Raw genomic sequence first — 19,835 nt, forward strand, 5'->3', positions numbered from 1 at the left:
CAGCAAAATCATGGAAATCACCCAAATGCCCAATGGCAGGAGAGTGGATGAATAAACTGTGGTGAATTCACATCATGGAATATTATTCGTGGTCAAAATGAATGAACTACAGCCACACTGAGCAATATGGACAAATCTAAGTAATATGAAGTGAACAAAAAAAACAAGATTCAAAAGATTACATGCAGTTAGATTCTTTTCTTAAGGTTAAAAACAACTAGTGTAAAAAATGCACATTTTTGACTACATCAAACCAAAAACCTTCTGCACAGCAAAGGAAACCATCAACAAAATGAAAAGAAAACCTAACAATTGGGAGAAGATACATGCAAACCATATATCAGATAGGGGAGTAATATACAAAATATACAAAGAACTCATATGTCTCAACAACAAAAAAACCAACAACCCAATTAAAAAACGGGCAAAAGATCTGAACAGAGATTTCTCCAAAGAAGATATATGGATGGTCAATAGGCACGTGAAAAGATGCTCAACATCATTAACTTTCAGGGAAATGCAAATCAAAACTACAATGAGATATCCCCTCACTCTGGTCAGAACTGCTATAGTTAACAAGACAGGAAACAACAAGTGTTGGAGAGGATGTGGAGAGAAGAGAACCCTTATATGCTGCTGGTGGGAGTGTAAACTGGTGCAACCACTATGGAAAACAGTATGGACTTTCCTCAGAAAATTAGGAATAGATCTACCATATGATCCAGCTATCCCACTGCCGGGTATTTATCCAAAGAACTTGAAAACACAAAGGCATAAAGATACATGCACCCCTATGTTCATTGCAGCATTATATACGATAGCCAAGACTTGGAAGAAACCTAGGTGCCCATCAAGGGGTGAATAGATAAAGAAGATGTGGTATATATACACAATGGAATACTACTCAGCCCTAAGAAATTATGAAATCTGGCCGTTCGTGACAACATGGATGGATCTTGAGGGTGTTATGTTAAGTGAAATAAATCAGAGGGAGAAAGTCAAATACCATATGATCTCACTCATAAGTAGAAGATAAAAACAATGACAAACAAACACAACAACAGAGACTGGATTGGTGGTTACCAGAGGGGAAGAGGGGCGGGAGGAGGACGAAAGGGTTGATTAGGCACACGTGCTGTGATGGATTATAATTAGCCTTTGGGTGGTGAACATGATGTAATCGACACAGAATTCGAAATGTATTACGACATACATCTGAAAGTTATATACTGTTATAATCCATTGTTACTGCAATAAAAAAATGTTTAAAAAATAAAATAAACATAACAAAGAAAAAAATTATAAAAAGAAACGCACATCTTTAGATGTACGTATTGATGAAATGAGACTACATAGAAAAGGAAGCAAGAGAATGATGAATACAAGATTCAAGAGGCTTTTGAGGGGGCAGTAGGCAGGGGGTTAGGTTGTGGGAGGGGGTCATATGGCTGGATTAGGTGATTGTCAACATCCTGACTTTTGTTTGGGGTGGTGGTATACAGACACTTATTACATCATTCAAAGTAATCATGCAACGAACAAAATAAGGAAAAGTCAGCCTTGAGTAGGGCAATGATGAGAGTCTCTCAGGAACCAAAAACTATGATAAATTCAATTCTGTGCTTTTGAGTTTCAATAGGAAAAACAAGGCAGGGAACTTAAAGAATGAGTCTAAGCTAAATAATGATGCAGGTGTGAAAAAGGATGCAATTGACTGAGATTTGAAAAATACTGCAGAAAGAAAAGGCCCTATCAGGAAGGGTAGTCTAGATAGTTGAAATAGACAGAAGCTTGGGAGTCAGGTTGAGGGGAATTTGGAGAGCCTCTGAAGTGAAAATCAAATTAACCCCAGGGGCCAAAGTGAGCAAAGGCTCTGGGGCAGGATGGGAACTGTGGAGAAAATCAGGTCCACCACTGAGTCTCAGGAAAGCAAGCTCAGGGCATCAGGGGCAGTGATGTGACCAGGGAAGCACCAGCTCTGAGCCGGGCCTCGTGGAGCATCTTTTGACATCTGAGGTCTTGTCTTTCTATCTCTTGAAGCTTCGGGCCCAGGGTCAGTCTGGAGCACCTACTGGTAACCTATGTGTTTTCAGAAAGATTGAGGGTGGCTGACAAAAATATGTAAAACACAACCAGATTCCTTAGGTGAGGAGGAGGTGAAGAATGAACGAATAAAAACAAGGGGAAACAGCCACAGTGGAGTCAGCAACTCTCCTAATACAAAAAAAGGACAGGCCAGAAAATTGTCCCGCACACTTGCTGGTGACAGACGTGGAGGAACAATGAGCGCCATCTTGAGTTGACCTCACAGGATTCACAGGACATTCTTGAAATGTTGAGCTCACAGAGTTCTTCAACTGAGGGTGAGTGGAATAATGATTCTCTGAGAAAGTTTTCTCGAGAAAGTCAAGCAGGTGAGCTGGTTTTTGGTGGGTAACTTATGAACGGGGAGAGAACCTGCAAAAATGGGCAGGGAGTATAACCCTTTAAATGATGTCTACTGAATGATAACAGTTTCCGCAATGTTTTTGGCAGGAGCACTTGGAGGTCGATTTCCTGAATTGCGCCTGAAGTGGGTGTTAACCTCTAAATGGAGAGATCCGTGTGCTTCAGATTTCTGATGGGTAAGTGGAATAGTTGACCTTTGGATGCTAACATGGAAAAATGGGGCTTCTATTCCGGACCAAACTGAAGGCATTCATCCTCTATACCAAGGGAAGGGCAGGATACGCAGAATTGCAGTGGGACTTGGGGACAAGGCCTCGGTGGGTTAAAACATTTTCTGTAGGAGATGGAGCAGGGTAGAAGGTTTGGAGTCTAGAATAAGCCTGCGGTGAGAGGGTGCCCAAGCTGGCAGAAGTAAAGAAAAAAAGAAAAAAGATAGGTGAGCAATTAAAAGGTGAATTATCCACAAGAGTGTTTATTTCCAGGAGATGAATTGGTGCTTTTTCCCGACTGGAAAGGGGAGACAGTATAGGTCTTTGTAGAATAACAAGAAAGCCTGGGTGCTGGGAGAAGACTAACCAAGGAGGGAGTTGCAGGCTGCATGGGGCTGTGCATTGGAGATGGGAAGCCAGCTGAGGAGTGACAGCAGGAGTTCAGGCCCCGAGCTATGAACATCACCTCTCAGGTGCTTGCCCAGCTTTTCATGCCTCCTTCCTTCTGAGCGAGGGCCCCTGGCTCTGTATGGGGATCTGCTTTGCCGTGTACAATTTCAGCTTATTTCGTTCCCCAAAGTGACTAACTGGTGTTAGTTGTCTAGGGAAATAATTGTCGTTTAAAATCAAACCTTTCAACAAGCGCTGGTCGTGAAACTAAAGAGCACACAAGATGTGGCAGGAAAAGAAAAGAAGCAACTATTAGGGGGATTATTTTCAGAATTCCATCTTTTTCCATTTGGAACAACTTGGACAACCCACGATCTGAGATTTCTGGCTGAAACATTCCAAGGATGTCACACAGTTCCTCTTGAAATGTCGCTGAAGTTGAGATACTAATAAATCAACCTGTGGCATTCGTTAAGATCCCATAGCTGAAGAATGACTCCAAGAGGAACCCCTGAAAAGCACAGTGCATCCTTTCCATTTCCAAAACTCGGCCCCTTTGGCTTATATCCTCTGGGAGTCCTGTTGGGCATTCATTACCACACCCTATATGAGGGCCCCTATTTTCCGCCCTCTTTTATGTCATAGCCAAACTTCAAATCTTTCTGCAGAAGGGAGGGAGGCCAAAGGAGCCAAGGTGGATAGAAGTTGGCTGGAGGAAAGGCTGCCCTGTATGGACCTCAGCCCACCAGGCCACGTGCCTCCCAGTGAAGACATGGGGAGAGGGAGAAACGGATGGTCATCAAGAGAGAAAGCTGAGCCCAATACTATCGAAATTTTTGGTCAGTTTCGGATTTTTTTGTGCTAAAGTAGTATGACTTCTGAAAGAAAGGAAAGTTTGGATGTTCCCATGGGTTGAATTTTCATGCAAAAGAAGGGCCATACAAGGTTCCTGGCACCAGAAAGCCAGCTGCTGTCTGAGATTCCCCAGACTGACCGAATCTTTCAGGCCATCAGCTCAAGCTGGAGGAGCTTGGAATTGGTTTCCCAGAAGCGAAGAAAGATGGAAAGGAAGAAAAAGAAGCATATCAATTTCCCTCTGACAAAAACATTTCTCCAACATTAAATTAGAGGCTAAAAAAAGTCTTAAATTCTAACAGATTGTGCCCAATTTAAAACTCGATTCTACAGTATTCAGTAAAAAATTCAAGTCCACTTAAAGTGTGGCTTTTTATTATCTTTACTAGAATAGATTAGGTTGCACCATAGCAAATATTTAACCATTTTTGACCTACAAAAGCCAATTGCATATGGCTCAATCTGATACAATTGTATATACCCCATTAGAAACTATAGAGTATAGTCATTAAACAAACAAGTTAAAAAAAAACAAAACTGGGTCCAGGATCGATAATATGGAACGTCAAGTTTACATCTTTCTTTCTCATAGGAAGATTCTCTAGAACCAAAAGAAATGTTTTTAATGTCATCTAGCCCAGCTTTTTAATTTTTGTGTTTGAGAATGGTGGTCTAAAGAGGTTGATACTTGTGTAAGACCAAACATTTCAGTAAATGTAATGGATATGAAATAAAACAAGGGTTTGCCTTCAGGATTAGCCATTGTCCAGAAGATGATTTTTATGAGCCTATCTATAGTTGGCCTATGTCACTTATGCAAAAGCCTTATCAACAATGTAGTTCTTATCAGAGGAAACATACACTCACAGTGCTTCCTGTTGTGTGCTTGATGGTGGAGATAAGGGAGGGAAAGAGGTGCTGAGCATCCAAGGATGGAGAAGATTATCTGGACCTTCTCCATACTGGAGCTATTGAGGTTGGGGACCTCCCATTTGACCAGTGCCAGGGGTATCAGGTCAAACTCTCTTCTCTCTCCTTGTCTTATAAGGATAATGAGGCCGTGTTCCCCTCATTAGGCAAGTTGAGACCAAAAGAACTGAGGGCAGACAGCACCGTAGGATCCATCTGTCCCAGGTAGGACTAAGGAGGGAGACAGTCCTATTATATACTACATGGAATCTTCCATATAAAAGAAAGTTAAGACTTTTAGGAAAAGGCATAAAGAGAACAGGATGGTTGGAGCCTAGCTAGCAGATAATTTGGGGAAATAACTGTCACACTAGATAGAGGCTTCAAAAACGATAGCATTGGCTCTCTTTTCCTTGGGGTTTTTAAGTGTTTCAGTTGTTCTCCATTTTCTGATGGTCTTAACGCATTTGAGCCCTAGGAAAGAAATGGGCAGCTATGGCTGGTGATTTATGCTCGAGAGGGTAGGCAGGTGCGGAGAAGGAAAGAAGAGCCAGATTCTCAAGTAGTTGTATGTAAGAGGCACAGGCAGTCTCCCTCTGACAAGGCAGCAGTGAAGAAAAGCTGCTAGTTGGGCCTTTACCCCAAAGACACTAAAACCATCCTAACGCCAACTACTTCTCAGCTAGTTGGCATTTCCTAGACTCAATGATTTACATTGACAAACATTACTTAATTCTTCAAAAGTAAGGACTGTGGTATGGAGGTACTCAAGAAAGCCCTGTATTTGGAGGTCATATAAAATACTATATATTTGTATAGCACTTCATAATTTATATAAATAAGTGCACATGCATTATCTATGCCTGTCAGCTTTACAATAGTCCTGTGAAGTGGATGTCATGGGCATTCTCATTTTACTGGAGCTAGCTTCATTTTCTTTATCTTTGTCTTCTGTGAGTTTTCACAGATGGATCTACTAGTATTCACTACTCCACTTGTTCTCCAAGTGTGACCTCTGGACCAGCAGCATCAGTGTCACTTGGACACTTGTTAACATGGAAAATTCTCAGGCCCAATCCAAGACCTATTGAATCTCAGGGTTGTTTTTGGTGACTCTGATGCATGCTCAAGTTTGAAAGTCACTGAACAACGCTCAGCCTTCCTCTAAGTCCTAAGCAAACCCTGAGTGTTGCAGGATACACATCAAAGGACTCAGGTCACCACGCACTGGGACTTAGAATACTCACCTCACCAGCACCAGGATTTGAGGAGCCCAGAGCCAAGTTGTAGGCCAGCCCACTTGTTATTCCTCTCCAGTTTGAGATCCTAGACTCAACTAGATCTTGATCTGGGTCCTGCAAAAGACAAAGTGCACCAGACACGTAAGGAAATGCTTCCATGGGAAAATGTTCATTCAAGAGGACCATCTCAAAAAAAAGGCAGAACATCTGGGCTTTTATGGAGGGAAGGAAACAGGGAGTCATGGTTATTAAGGAAGGGTGGAAGTGGGTCTTACTCAGAATGTGGATAGCAGGTGGCCCTTGTTTCTTAGAGCACAAAACAGGGATAGTGCTTACCTGTCTCTGCTTTCCAGGAACACAGGGCTGAGATAAGGTTCAAAGTCGTCAGTCCCCGTGTAGCCCACAGCTTGGATCTCTCTCCCATGCCTATATTGATCTCATCTGTGATGCCTGCTTTGTCTGCCTTGATCTCAGTTCTCCCAACTTCTGATGGTTGCTTCATATGACTTACCCATCCTCTGATGGACTCTAGCTAGGAACTTGCCTTGGTCTTCCAAGTCCCCTCCTTGCCGTAAGAACCTTGTCCCTGGACCCCCTCTGAGGTTGGTGGCCCATGAAAGTACTTCCCAGGTAATGTCTGCTTCCTGCCTAAGGAGCAGATTCCAAGATTTCCTTTGGCCATGCTCTTCCCACCTGTTAAAATCTCAACCTCATACTCTCCTACTGTCCAGCACTTCTGAAACTGTGCTTGAGAGAAATGTGTGTTTTGGACATTATTCCTGACTCATTGGGCTGCACCCAGAAAGAGACTCCACAGGCAGATGGGTCTCCCCAGCCACACTCAATTTGAAAGTCTGATGTTTCGCAGGCCCCTGGCTGCCTCCACTTCCCTGCCTGGACCGTGTCATCTCACTGGATCCCTAAGGTCTGATATGTGACATTTTACGCGCTGGTATGTATCATATATTATAAAATGCTTGGCATCTAGTATGTGATCAATGAACATTTATTGAAGAGAGATGGGGAGGAGGAAGCAAAGGACAGAGAGGGAGGGAGTGAGGAAGGAAGCATGAAAGGAAATGTAAAGTGCTCCCTTTCTTACTGGGTTATTGTGGGAGTAAAGGCCTGATAACATGCAAAGTGTTCTCAGCTTTTTGGAAATTCACTGCTTCATCCTCAAGTTACTTTGTTGTGAAGTTACTTTGTTATTATAGAATAATCAGCTATATCCACAGGTCTCTGATGCATCTTTAGTGATGTCATGCTTCTTCTACAGACTGGTGGTTGTTGTCTGTTAAGAGATTTATAAACTTAAAAGAAAAAGAAAATGCAACAAATCTAACAAGAAGGCAGTTCAGCACAGGTGGGAAAATGATCACCTGGTGAGAAGAAACCGGTGCTTGAGACACACTCACCAAGGTCCCTGTGCTCCTGGCCAGGAAAGATTCCAGGGCTGCTGGCTTTCATCACAGCAGCCCTGAGGTGGGAGACAGAGCACAGCTGCTTTTCACAGAGGCTTGAAGGGGTGGGCGGGAGGAATGGGCTCCTGGTGCTTGCCCCAGGGCAACAGCAGGGCCTTCCTGATGAAATTCTAGCCACTCTGGGTGCCCTGGAAGAGCCCCCCTGCAGCCCTGAGTCATTTCTCCCCCAGCGCCTGCTCCATGTCTCTGAAAGGCGCTGGGGGTATAGGGGCTCCCTGGGCAGAAGGAAAGCTGGGCCAGCAGGAGGGTGTTTATTCCACACAGGGTTCTGAGAGTTCCTTTTCCGCTGTTGTTTCAAGAAATTATGTTGATATTTGTCTTGAGTGGTTAGTTTCTCCCCTCTTCCTTTTCAAGTGAGTAAACTTCTTACATTCAGAACAAAATCAAGTGTTCCCTTTTTACCATTTCCTTCTGCTCTAAGGAAATGTCTGGCATTCTCGGAAAAGTGGATCCACGTCCCATGTGGTACAATTTCAGGAGTGTTGGGAAGGCCCTCTTGGCCTGCCTCCACAGTGTGGGCCACCTCTCTACACAGACCCAAATCAAATCCAGAAACTTTGACTATCACCTTTGTTCACCTCAATATGTAAAGGGATTTCTGGATAAAGCATTATGTGTGAAAAAAGAAGACCCATCGTCTTACACACATGCACACTCACACAATCCTTCTTTAAGGAAGAGAAAAAGCAGATGGTAAGAGTCTGAATGGGATCAGAATGCATTTCTTCTAAAGCTTATATAAAAGAACACTCCATGAGTAAAAGAACTTCCTGTACCAAGAGAGGGGACACAGGAAGCAGGGGTTAGCCTGACTCATTAACCAATAGTTTGAGGAGGTCATTTAAGTACAGAGAATTTGGGGAGTTGCAGATAATTGCTCTTTAGCCCATTTTGTAATTCATTTTTTAATTTTCTTACTATTGAGTTTTTAGGGTTCTTTATATATTTTGCATATAAACCCTTTATCAGATATGTGATTTGCAAATATTTTTCTCCTAGTCTATAGCTTGTGTTTTCATGTTCTTAAAAATATCTTTCACTGAGTAAAAGTGTTTAATTTTGATGAGATCTAATTTATCGATATTCCCTTTTATGGGTAGTGCTTTGATGTCATGTCGAAGAATGTTTTGCCTAATATGAAGTCATAAAGATTTTTCTCATACGTTTTCTTCTTGAAGTTTTATAGTTTTAGTTGTATCTGTGATCTATTTTTAGTTGAATTTAGTATAAGTTGTGAAGTTTAGGTGAAAATTTGTGTGTGTGTGTGTGAATGCTCCAGCGTTTCAACACCATTTATTGAAAAGTCTATCTTTTCCTAATTGAATTGCTTCTGCACCTTCACCAAAAATCATTTAGTCATATTTATGTGAGTCTATTCTGGATTCTTTATTCTGTTCCATTGATCTACATATCTATCTCTTCACCAATATCATACTATCTTGATTCCTATAGCTTCTAAACCTTAAACTCTCGTAACATAATTTCTCCAACTTTATCTTCTTTTTCAAAATTGTTTTAGCTGTTCTAAGTTCCTTTGCTTTTACCTATAAGTTTTAGCGTTAGTATGCCATCTGCAAAAAAAACCCTGCTGGTATTTTGATTGAGATTATATTGAATCTATAGACCAATATTGGGAAAATTAACGTCTTTACTATGTTGAATCTTCCAGTTCATAAAAATGATGTGTTTTCTCTAATCATTTAGTTCTTACCTGATTTCTTTCATTAGCATTTTGTAGTTCTCACATTGCAGAATTCATATATGATTTGTTAAATTTATCTCTATTTCATTTCAGAACCTATTTTATCTATACGCTATTTTTAAAAACTTTTTATTTTCATGTACATTCCCAGTATACAGAAATACATTTCTATACAATTCAATAGAATTCAATAATTCACACACTGATTTTTGTGTGTGGAACTTATATCCTGCAACCTTGCTAGATTCACTTATTAGTTCCAGAAGTTTTTTTTTTTTTTTTCCAGTTCTTTGAGATTATCTATGTAGACAATCATGTTACCTGTGACTAGGAACAGATTTTTCTTTTTCTCATCTGTATGCCTTTTCTTTCTTTCCTTTTTTCTTTTTTGCCTTATTGCTCTGGCTAACACATCTGGGACGATATTGATTAGGAGAGTTGGGAGTGTACAAGTAACAAAATAGTAACAGTAAGTCCTAATGTATGAAATAATTATTTTAAATGTAAATGGAATAAATTATCCAATCAAAAGACAAAGAGTGGCTGAATGGGTAAAAAAGAGAGAGAATTTGACAATATGCTATCTACAAGACACTCATTTTAACTTTAAGGACACACATAAGCTAAAAGAAAAGGGATGGAAAAAGATATTCCATGCCAATGATAATCAAAAGAGAATACGAGTGGCTATACTTATATCAGAAAAAACAGACTTTCAGTCAAAATGGGTCACAAGAGACAAAGAAGGTCATTATATAACAATGGAGCAGGCAGTTCACCAAGAGGATATAGCAATTGTAAATATATATGTACCCAACATTGGAACACTTAAATATATAAAGTAAATATTAACAGAACTAAAGGGAGAAATAGACAGCAATACAATAATAGTAGGGACTTCTGTACCCTATTTTCATCAATGGATAGATCATCCCGAGAGGAAACCAACAATGACACAGCTGACTTGAATAATACTATAGACCAAATGGACCTGATAGACATATACAGAACATTCCATCCAGCAGCAGCAAAATACACATTCTTCTCAAGTGCACATGAAACATTCTCCAGGACAGATCATATGTTGGGCCACAAAAATAAGTCTTACAAATTTAAGAAGATTGAAATATCAATCTTCAAATCAGGTACCTTTTCTGACCTCAATGGTATGAAATTAGAAATCAATAATAGGAGGAATATTGGGAAATTAACAAATATCTGGAAATTATACAACACATTCCTAAGCAACCATTGGAAAGGAAATCAAAAAGTATCTAGAGACAAATGAAAATGAGAACACAACATACCACATTTTATAGAATGCAACAAAAGCAGTTCTAAGAGGGAAGTTTATAGCAATAAATGCCTACATTAAGAAAAAAGAAAGATTTTAAATAACCTAACTTTACATCTCAAAGAGCTAAAATAAAATAGAAAAAACTAAGCCTAAAGTTAGCAGAAAGAAGGAAATAGTAAAGATTAAAGCAGAATTAAATGAAATAAAGACTGAAAAGACAATAGAAAAGATCAATGAAACTGAGTTGTCTTTTCAAAAAGATAAAATTGACAAACCTTTAGTTAAACTAACCAAGAAAAAAATAGAGAGGCCTCAAATAAATAAAATTATAAGTGAAAAAGGAGACATTACAACTGATATGACATAAATACAAAGGATCATAAGAGACTGCTATTAACTATTATATTCCAAAAAATTGGATAACCTGGAAAAAATGGATAAATTACTAGAAACATACAACCTAATAAGAGAGAATCATAAAAAAATAGAAAATCTGAACAGACCAATAACGAATAAGGAGATTGAAGTAATAATCAAAAACCTCCCAACAAAGAAAAGCCCAGGACCAGATGGCTTTATAGGCAAATTCTATCAAACACTTAAAGAATTAAAGCCAATCTTTCTCAAACTCTTCCCAAAAAATGAAGAGGAGAGAACACTCCCAAACTCATTTTATGAGGCCAGCATTACCCTCATGGCAAGCCAGATAAGAACACTACAAGAAAAGAAAATTACAGGCCAATATTTCTGATGAACACAGATGCAAAAATCCTCAACAAAGATGCAAAAATACCAGCAAACCAAATTTAGCAGCACATTAAAAGGATCACAGCCCATGATCAATTAAGATTTATGCCTGGGTTGCAAGGATAATTCAACATATGCAAATCAATAAATATGATATACTATATTAACAAAATGAAGGACAAAAATCATATGATCATCTCAATAGACACAGAAGAAGCATTTGACAAAATTCAACATCCTTTCATGATAAAAACTCTCAACAAATCAAGTATAAGAAGAATGTACCTCAACATAATAAAGACCATATATGATAAGCCCACAGCTAATTTGATACTCAAACGTGAAAAGTTAAAAGCTTTTCCTCCAAGATCAGGAACAAGACAAGGGTGCCCACTCTCACCACTTCTATTCAACACAGTGCTAGAAGTCCTAGCCACGGGGCTGGCCCCATGGCTGAGTGGTTAAGTTCACGCGCTCCGCTGCAGGCGGCCCAGTGTTTTGTTGGTTTGAATCCTGGATGCAGACATGGCACTGCTCATCAAACCACCCTGAGGCAGCGTCCCACATGCCACAACTAGAAGGACCCATAATGAAGAATATATAACTATGTACTGGGGGACTTTGGGGAGAAAAAGGAAAAAATAAAATCTTTAAAAAAAAAAAGTCCTAGCCACAGCAATCAGGCAAAATAAAGAAATAAAAGGCATCCAAATAAGAAAGAAAGAATTAAAATTTTCTGTATCTGCAGATTACATGGTCTTCTACATAGAAAACCTTAAAAACACCATCAAAAAACCATTAGAACTAACAAACAAACTCAGTAAAGTTGCAGGATACAAATCAATATACAAAAATCAGTGGCATGTCTATACACTAACAACAAACTCTCTGAAAAAGGACTTAAGAAAATAATCCCATTTACAATAGCATCAAAAATAATAAAATACTTAGGATGTTTTGACCAAGTAGATGAAAGATCTGTACACCGAAAACTATAAGACATTGATGAAAGAAGTTGAAGAAGACACAGATAAATGGAAAGATATCTGATGCTCATGGGTTGGAAGAATTAATATCGTTAAAACATCCCTACTACTCAGAATGATCTACAGATTCAATGCAATCCTTATCAAAATTCCTTTGGCATCTTTCATATAAATAGAAGACAATCCTAAAATATGTATGGAACCATAAAAACCTTGAATGGACAAACCAATCCTGAGAAAGAAGAACAAAGCTAGAAGCATCATACTTCCTGATTTCAAACTATATTACAAAACTGTAGTAATGAAAACAATATGACACTGGCATAAAAATAGACACATAAGTCAATGAAACAATAGAGAGCCCAGAAATAAATCCACACAAATCCAGTTAACTAATCTTTGACAAGGGTGCCAAGAATGCACAACAGGGACATGATAGTCTCTTCAATAAATGGTTTGGGGAAATCTGCAGATCCACATGCAAAAGAATGAAATTGGACCCTTTTCTTCACCATCCACAAAAATTAACTTGAAGTGGATTAAAGGCTTAAACATAAGACCTGAACTGTAAAACTCCTAGAAGAAAACATAGGGAAAAAGTTCATGGACACTGGTCTTGACAATGATTCTTTAGATATGACACCAAAAGCACAGTAAACCAGTGGGACTATATTAAACTAAGAAGCTTCTGTTCAGCAATGGAAACAATCGACAAAACAAAAAGGCAACCTATGGAACGAGAGAAAATATTAGCAAACCATATATCAGAGAAGGGGTTAATATCCAAAATACATAAGGAACCGATACAACTCAATAGTCAAAAAATAAATAACCCTATCAAAAAATGGGCAAATGACCTGAACAGACCTTTTCCCATAGAAGACATACAAATGGCCAACAGGTACATGAAAAGGTGTTCAACATCACTAATCATCAGGGAAATGCAAATCAAAACTACAATGAGATATCACCTCACAACTGTCAGGATAGCTAATGTCAAAAAGACGAGATAACAAGTGTTGGCAAGGATGTGGAGAAAGGGAATATTTGTACACTGTTGGTGGAAATATAAATTGGTACAGTCACTATAGAAAACAGTATGGAGGTTCCTCAAAAATTAAAAATAAAGCTACCATATGATCTAGCAATCCCACTTCTGGGTATATATCCAAAAGAAATGAAATCAGGATCTCAAACAGATACCTTCATTCTCATGTTTATTACAGGATTATTCACAATAGCCAAGATATGGAAACAACGTAAGTGCTTATTGACAGATGAACGGATAAAGAAAATGAGACATATAGATACATAGATGATATGATGGGATATTATTCAGCCATAAAAATAAGAAAATACTGCCATTTGTGATAACGTGGATGAACCTAGAACACATTTTGTTAAGTGAAATAAATCAGACACAGAAAGACAAATACCGTTTGATCTCACTTAGATGTGGAATCAAAAAAGTTGAACTCATAGAACCACTGAATAAAATGGTGGTTTCCAGAGGCCAGGGGGTGGAGGGAATGGGGAGATGTTGGTCAGAGAGTACAAGACTTCAGTTAGAAGATGAATAAGTTCTGGGGATCTAATGTACAGGATGATGATTATATTTAATAATAGTGCATTGTATACTTTAAATTTGCTCAGAGTAGATCCTAAATGGTAACTGTGCGAGGTGAAGGATGTGTTAATTAACTTGTTTGTGATCAGCTGTCTGTAATGTATACATATATGAAACCATCACATACACATTAAAAAGATCACATTGTACAACCTAAATAGATACAACTTCATTTGTCAAATATACTTCAATATAGCTGGAAAAAATATTTTTTTAATTAAAAAAAATTTGTAGATTTGGGTCTTTCACCAAACTGGGAAAGTTTTCAGATGTTATTTCCTTATATATTCTTTCAGCATCACATTCTTCTCTCCTCTTACCCTGAAATTTAGAGAAGAATGTTAGACCTTTTATAATTGTCTCCCTGAGCCTCTCTCATCTGTTTTCACTGTTTTTGCACAGTGTTGTTCACATTGGATCGTTGCTGTTGGCCTCTCTTCAAGTTCATGTATTCTTTCTTCTGCCGTATCCATACTGTCGTTGAAACCATCATGGAGTTTTTGATTTAATTTATTATATGTTGAGTTCTAAAATTTTCATTTGCTTCTTCTTTATATCTTTTATTTCTTTGTTGGGTTTCAATTTTCACATTTTTTTCAACAGGGTTTGCAAATGCTAGTTTGAGCATTTTTACAACAGCTGTTTAAAATCTACCAGCTAATTCCAAAGTCTGTGTCATCTCAGCGTTTGCTTCTGTAGATTGTTATTTCCCATGTTAGTTATAATTTTCAACATTCTTCGTACGCTGAATAATTTTGGATTATATCCTGGATGTTATGAATATTAAGTTATGAGATTCTAGATCTTCTTAATTCATGGAAAATGTTGATGTTTTAGTTATAGAAGGTAATTGAACTGGTTAGACTCAGGCTAAAAGTTCCAACCCGCCTGCTTTGGGCTGTGGTTCCAAAGTCAGTTTAATTCTCAAAGACTTTCTACAGCTCTTCAGATCTGTCACAGGTGTGTGCCACCCAGTGGCCAGTCTGGGGCATGGGCAGTGGTCTATCTGTCAGCTTAATTCTCAAAGCATTCGATGTGCTAATTGGGATCAGATTCACATATGTGCAGCTCGGGGGTTCATGAAAAACTTTACAGGTCAGCTTTCCTGAGCTTCCCCCTCATCATGGTCTCCTTGGCGCTTTCAGGTGCTGAGGGGCTCTTGTTTTCACTCCTCCAGCCAAACTTGGGGTTCTAGTTGCCTCTATTCTGTACACTTCTGTGGTTCTACCAAGGAATGGCCAAGTAACGGGAGGACAGAACTAAGGGGGGAAAAGCAATGGGGATTTGCTCCTCGCTCTTGGGATTGTAGCTCTACTGAATGGAGACGTAGGTTTCCCTTCTGTGTTAGTCAGCGTTCTCTAGAGAAACAGAGAGAAGGAGAGAGAGAGAGAGCATTTTATTTTAAAAAATTGGCTGACACGATTGAGGTGGGTGGCAACTCTGAAATCTGCAGGGCAGGCCAGCAGCCTAGAGATCCAGGGAAGAGCTGATGTTACAGCTCAAATCTGAAGGCACTATTCCATGGGGAAGGAAAATTCCCCCTTCCTGGGGGACCTCAGTCTTTTCTTTTAGGACCTTCAACTGATTGGCCTACCCACATTATGGATGGTAATCTGTTCTACACAGTCTACTGATTTAAATATTAATCTCATCTAAAAAATACCTTCACAGTGACATGACTTGTGTTTGACAAAATATCTGGATGATGTGGCATAGCCAAGTTGACACAAAAAATTAACCACCACAAGTCCAACCCTTGCCAACTTGGCACTCGTAAACACCTCCTTAAACCATACTTAATCACCAAATAAAATCAAAAAATCATATTCTCACCTAAGATGATACAACTATCCTGTGTAAAACTGAATACACACTAACTTTTCCTCCAGAACAGGATGCAAAATTCTTGGATGATGGTCATTCCTCTTGATATCCTGTAACTTAAATGCCGTGATGTAGTTAACAATACTTAAATACTATGATGTAAATTCAATACGTCTTATGTTATACGATGAGGGGATAAGAGAGAGAAAAAAATAAAGATATTTGCTTGATACACACATAAACACACATGTTCAAGACAAAATGCAGAAGAAACACTCATGATAATTGGAAATTATACCCCCCTCAGAGTTTTGGCTCTTTTCTGTCCCTGTTACCAGCTACTGCCCTGCTGTCACAGGATTACCTGGGGACTGGATCAGGAAAGAATAGAGAAAATAAAGAGAAGAAGTAAAATGAGAGATTTCCCCTACTCTGTGCAATGGGGGTTCACATGCCAGTTCCCTGAGCGAGAGCTAGAGGTCTCCTCTTAGAGTTCTCTCTATCTGTGCCCTGAAGTCCGCTTCCAGGGTCTGAGATGTGTTGAGTATGGGCCAAGGGAGACTGGAAGAAAAAATGGTAAGCTCACTGCCAGATGAATGGTATTTCAAATTTGGGCTCTTTCCCAAACTTTCTGCTGCTATTTCCTTTTCAGTGCCCTTAGATAGCTGTCACGTGCATTCTGTCCAGGTTTTATAATTGTAATCAGTGGGAGAAAAGGAGTAGAGTGTATTTATTCCATCTCACTCAGAACCAGGATCTCTCACCCATTTATTTTTACCTTATTTAATGTAGTGACATTTTTAATTACATCTGTGACTCACATTTGCAGCTTACATTACATTTCCATTGGACAGGACTGGTCTACAAGTTTGATGCACAATAAAAAAAATCCGTGTAATTAATATTGATTAAACACCTTCTCTGTGGTAGACATTTTGCTATGGGCTAGGGTACTGTGTTGAACAAAATAGACATAGCCCTTCCATCATGGACTAGTCTAGGGGGTAAACAGACTCTAAGTAAGTCACACACACATATATACACATGCACAAAGCTATATCATTTTATTTCTAATCAGCACCATGAAGGAAATAAAGAGAATGCCATCGAGTCCCTAAGCCAGGACTGCAATCAGCATGGAGGGCTGTGGAAAGATTCCCTAAAGAAGTGGCATTTAGTCAAAGCTTGAAGGTGAGTAGGACTTTCCTGGGTGAAGAGGAGCAAGAAGGAGCATTCCTGGCAGATGTAGCCCCATGGGCTGGAGATTTTCAGACGGGAAGGAGCTTTCCTCAAGGAGAAGAAGGAAGATTAGCGTTGGTGGGGCACAAGGGAAGGGGGGAATATGGGGCACACAGCAAGAGGAGGCCCATGCTGGTCGAGCAAGGCATGCGGACCTGCCTATGGAAGAGCCGGTAAAGAATGTTCCCCAACATACACCAGTGGCGTGGTTCTCCATCACGGCATCTAGTTTGCTTTGGTGTCCCTTTCTGAGAGGAAGCAGGCCCAGGAAAACATGCCCCAGTACTTCAGAAGACTGAACAGAAGCGTTTCAGAAGGCTGAGAAGATCCATTAAGTGTTTCCTAGGCTCTCTCTCCTGAATCTACAACCAGAAGGGTCTCTGGGGGAAAAAAAGAAAAGAAAAGAAACCTGTCTATAACCACCTTCTTTTCTCATGTCATTGGACTGGACCCAAGAGCCATGGAGAATAAAGCTTCAAATTTGAGAAGTTCCTTTGCAGTGTTTCTGGCACAATACCCTCATTATAAAGGTGTATGAACAATTATGAGGTCCAGAGGGACTACAGAACGAGCACAAAATGAAAAAGCAAGTTAGAGGCAGCAAAACTGGGACAGAGCCCAGAACTCCCTCATGTTTGCCATGGGGAGAGCAGAAGTGCTGACGTAGATGTCTCTGCAGACCAGGCCGCTTTCCACTTCCCTAACTGAACTCTCACTGGCTGGGAGACATAGATCTCTTTGTCCTCATGCTCTTCCTATATAAAGCCAAGGTACTTTGGTAGTTCTTCAAAACCACTGCCCTGGTATACATTACCTCTGACTTTTGTGCTTTCCCCAAAACCAAAGGGTGAGATTAAATCAATTCTAGAATGTTCCTGGGACTTGCAACCTATATTTGAATAATGTTATTATGTATCTGAGTAACTTTTAAGAGCATTGCTTTCACATTTTTATGCTAAAGCTCCCCATTTTCTGTTTATCAATCCTGTCCATACTGATACAGGAAGTTTTTGGTTTCCTTTTTCATAAAACAAAACAATGAGAAGAGACTCAGATTTACAATCAGCCTGACACGTGACTACACTCATTCAAATGCCTATTGGAGGGCATCAGTGGAGGGCTTTGCGGCTTGGATCTCTCCGAATAGCAGTTTATCTGGCCACATGAGACTTTTGGACACGAGTTATGGCTTTCCCAGTGCTGGAAAAGAGAGACATTTTGCTGAATTGCAGCAGCTGTATATGGTGAGTAATAGAAGCGTTCACACCCAGAGCCACAGAGAGTCCAGCCCAGTTAGATATTTATGAGCTCACATTTAGCACAGTTGATGGAGCTTCACCACGTGTTTATTTAAAGGCTGGTCCCATTAAGGGTTAAAAAGCATGGACGAGATCCTGGGAAGCAAAGGCCCATCTCATACCCCGGGTCAGTGCTCACCGCCCAACTTCACCGACAGATCAGAGATTTACTCCAATGTGTTGGACAAGCTTGTAGTTGATGGTCCCTTTTCCATACATGTCTACTGTTTGTGGCTTAACAAACCAATATGTAAGGGAAAGGAAGGATCAATGATGAAAAGTCAGCTCTACAGAACCGTGCCAAGACCTGGGCAAATGTTTGAAAGTGGGCCTTTATCTGAAAACAAGCAAGACTCAGAGGTTTGCAATCTGGGAACAGCTTTCATTGAGGTGAAAGGCAGAAAAGGCCAGTTATAATCAAGGCTGGCCAAGAGCCATTGTGACCCCTCCTGCTGTTGGCCAGAGAAAAAGCAAATACAGCACCCCCAAGAGATTGGACCGCAGACTCTTCCGCAACCACTTTGTGGGGTGTTCATCTCACCCCCTTTCTTACTCTCTTGCTCCAGACACTGCTGCTCACACAAATCCCAAAGACACTGTGAACTTGGGTTTTGCTGGCAGCTCTGCGTTGGATGATGTCAAATGAGGGAGCCAATGTGAAGACCGAACTGAAGAGGACGTTCCAGTATGGGCCGAGCTGCTTGAACTTTTAAGGAAGTTTGGCCTAGAGAAGAAAGAGTTTAGGACAGATAACGTGGCTGTTTACAAATATCTTAAGCATGACCTAAAGGAAGCAGAGTTGGGCTTATTTAGTGGAGCTAATTATTATTAGTGGAACTACATTATTATTAGCGTGGCTCCAGCAGGCAGAATTTTGTTAGGCGGGATTCACAACCAGCTGTTTTGTCCTCTTGCCTCAGTGAAAACAGTTGCCACATCATGAAAGTCTGAATCTGCCAAGCGCTGAGACTGCACCCTAGGAGTAAGATGCAAGCCGAAATAGGTGATCACTCTGCCAAGATGATTCCTTTTTCCTTTTTATGTTTATTTTGCCATCTGTGAAAATAATATAGTACCTTTGCTAGTCTAATCATTTGGATCATTAACTAGAAAACTAGTTTTCCTCTATATCTATGATTTTAAACCCCACTGTAATATTAATTATTATTTCATTACACCCAGATTCTACAGAACTTGCCAGGAAAATATGACTCCAATTCTAAGGGAAAGTGCATACATTCATGAGAAATTCCATTTCAACATAGAGTTGGAGCACTTTTGTTCAAGGAGATAAAGGACACCTGCCCTCATGCTAACCCACCATTAGATTCACATTTTCAGGCTTTTGTTTCCTTTAATTTGCCACACCAAAAATAATCTCTCTTTCCCAGACTAAGATGTATGCAAAAATAGTCATGAGTTTCTACTCTTCCCTTTCAATAATTGTTGAAATGTTTTCCAATTAAACATTACATGTGAGAGGGATTAATGGTGTGCAGAAAAGATGACACAAGTCATGAATCCACCTTTCTTAGCTATGCCCTGAGTTTTAACTGCTAGCCTCTAAAGACCAACAGATCCA

This window comes from Equus przewalskii, chromosome 4, assembly GCF_037783145.1.
Source record: "Equus przewalskii isolate Varuska chromosome 4, EquPr2, whole genome shotgun sequence".
Lineage (NCBI taxonomy): Eukaryota > Metazoa > Chordata > Mammalia > Perissodactyla > Equidae > Equus > Equus przewalskii.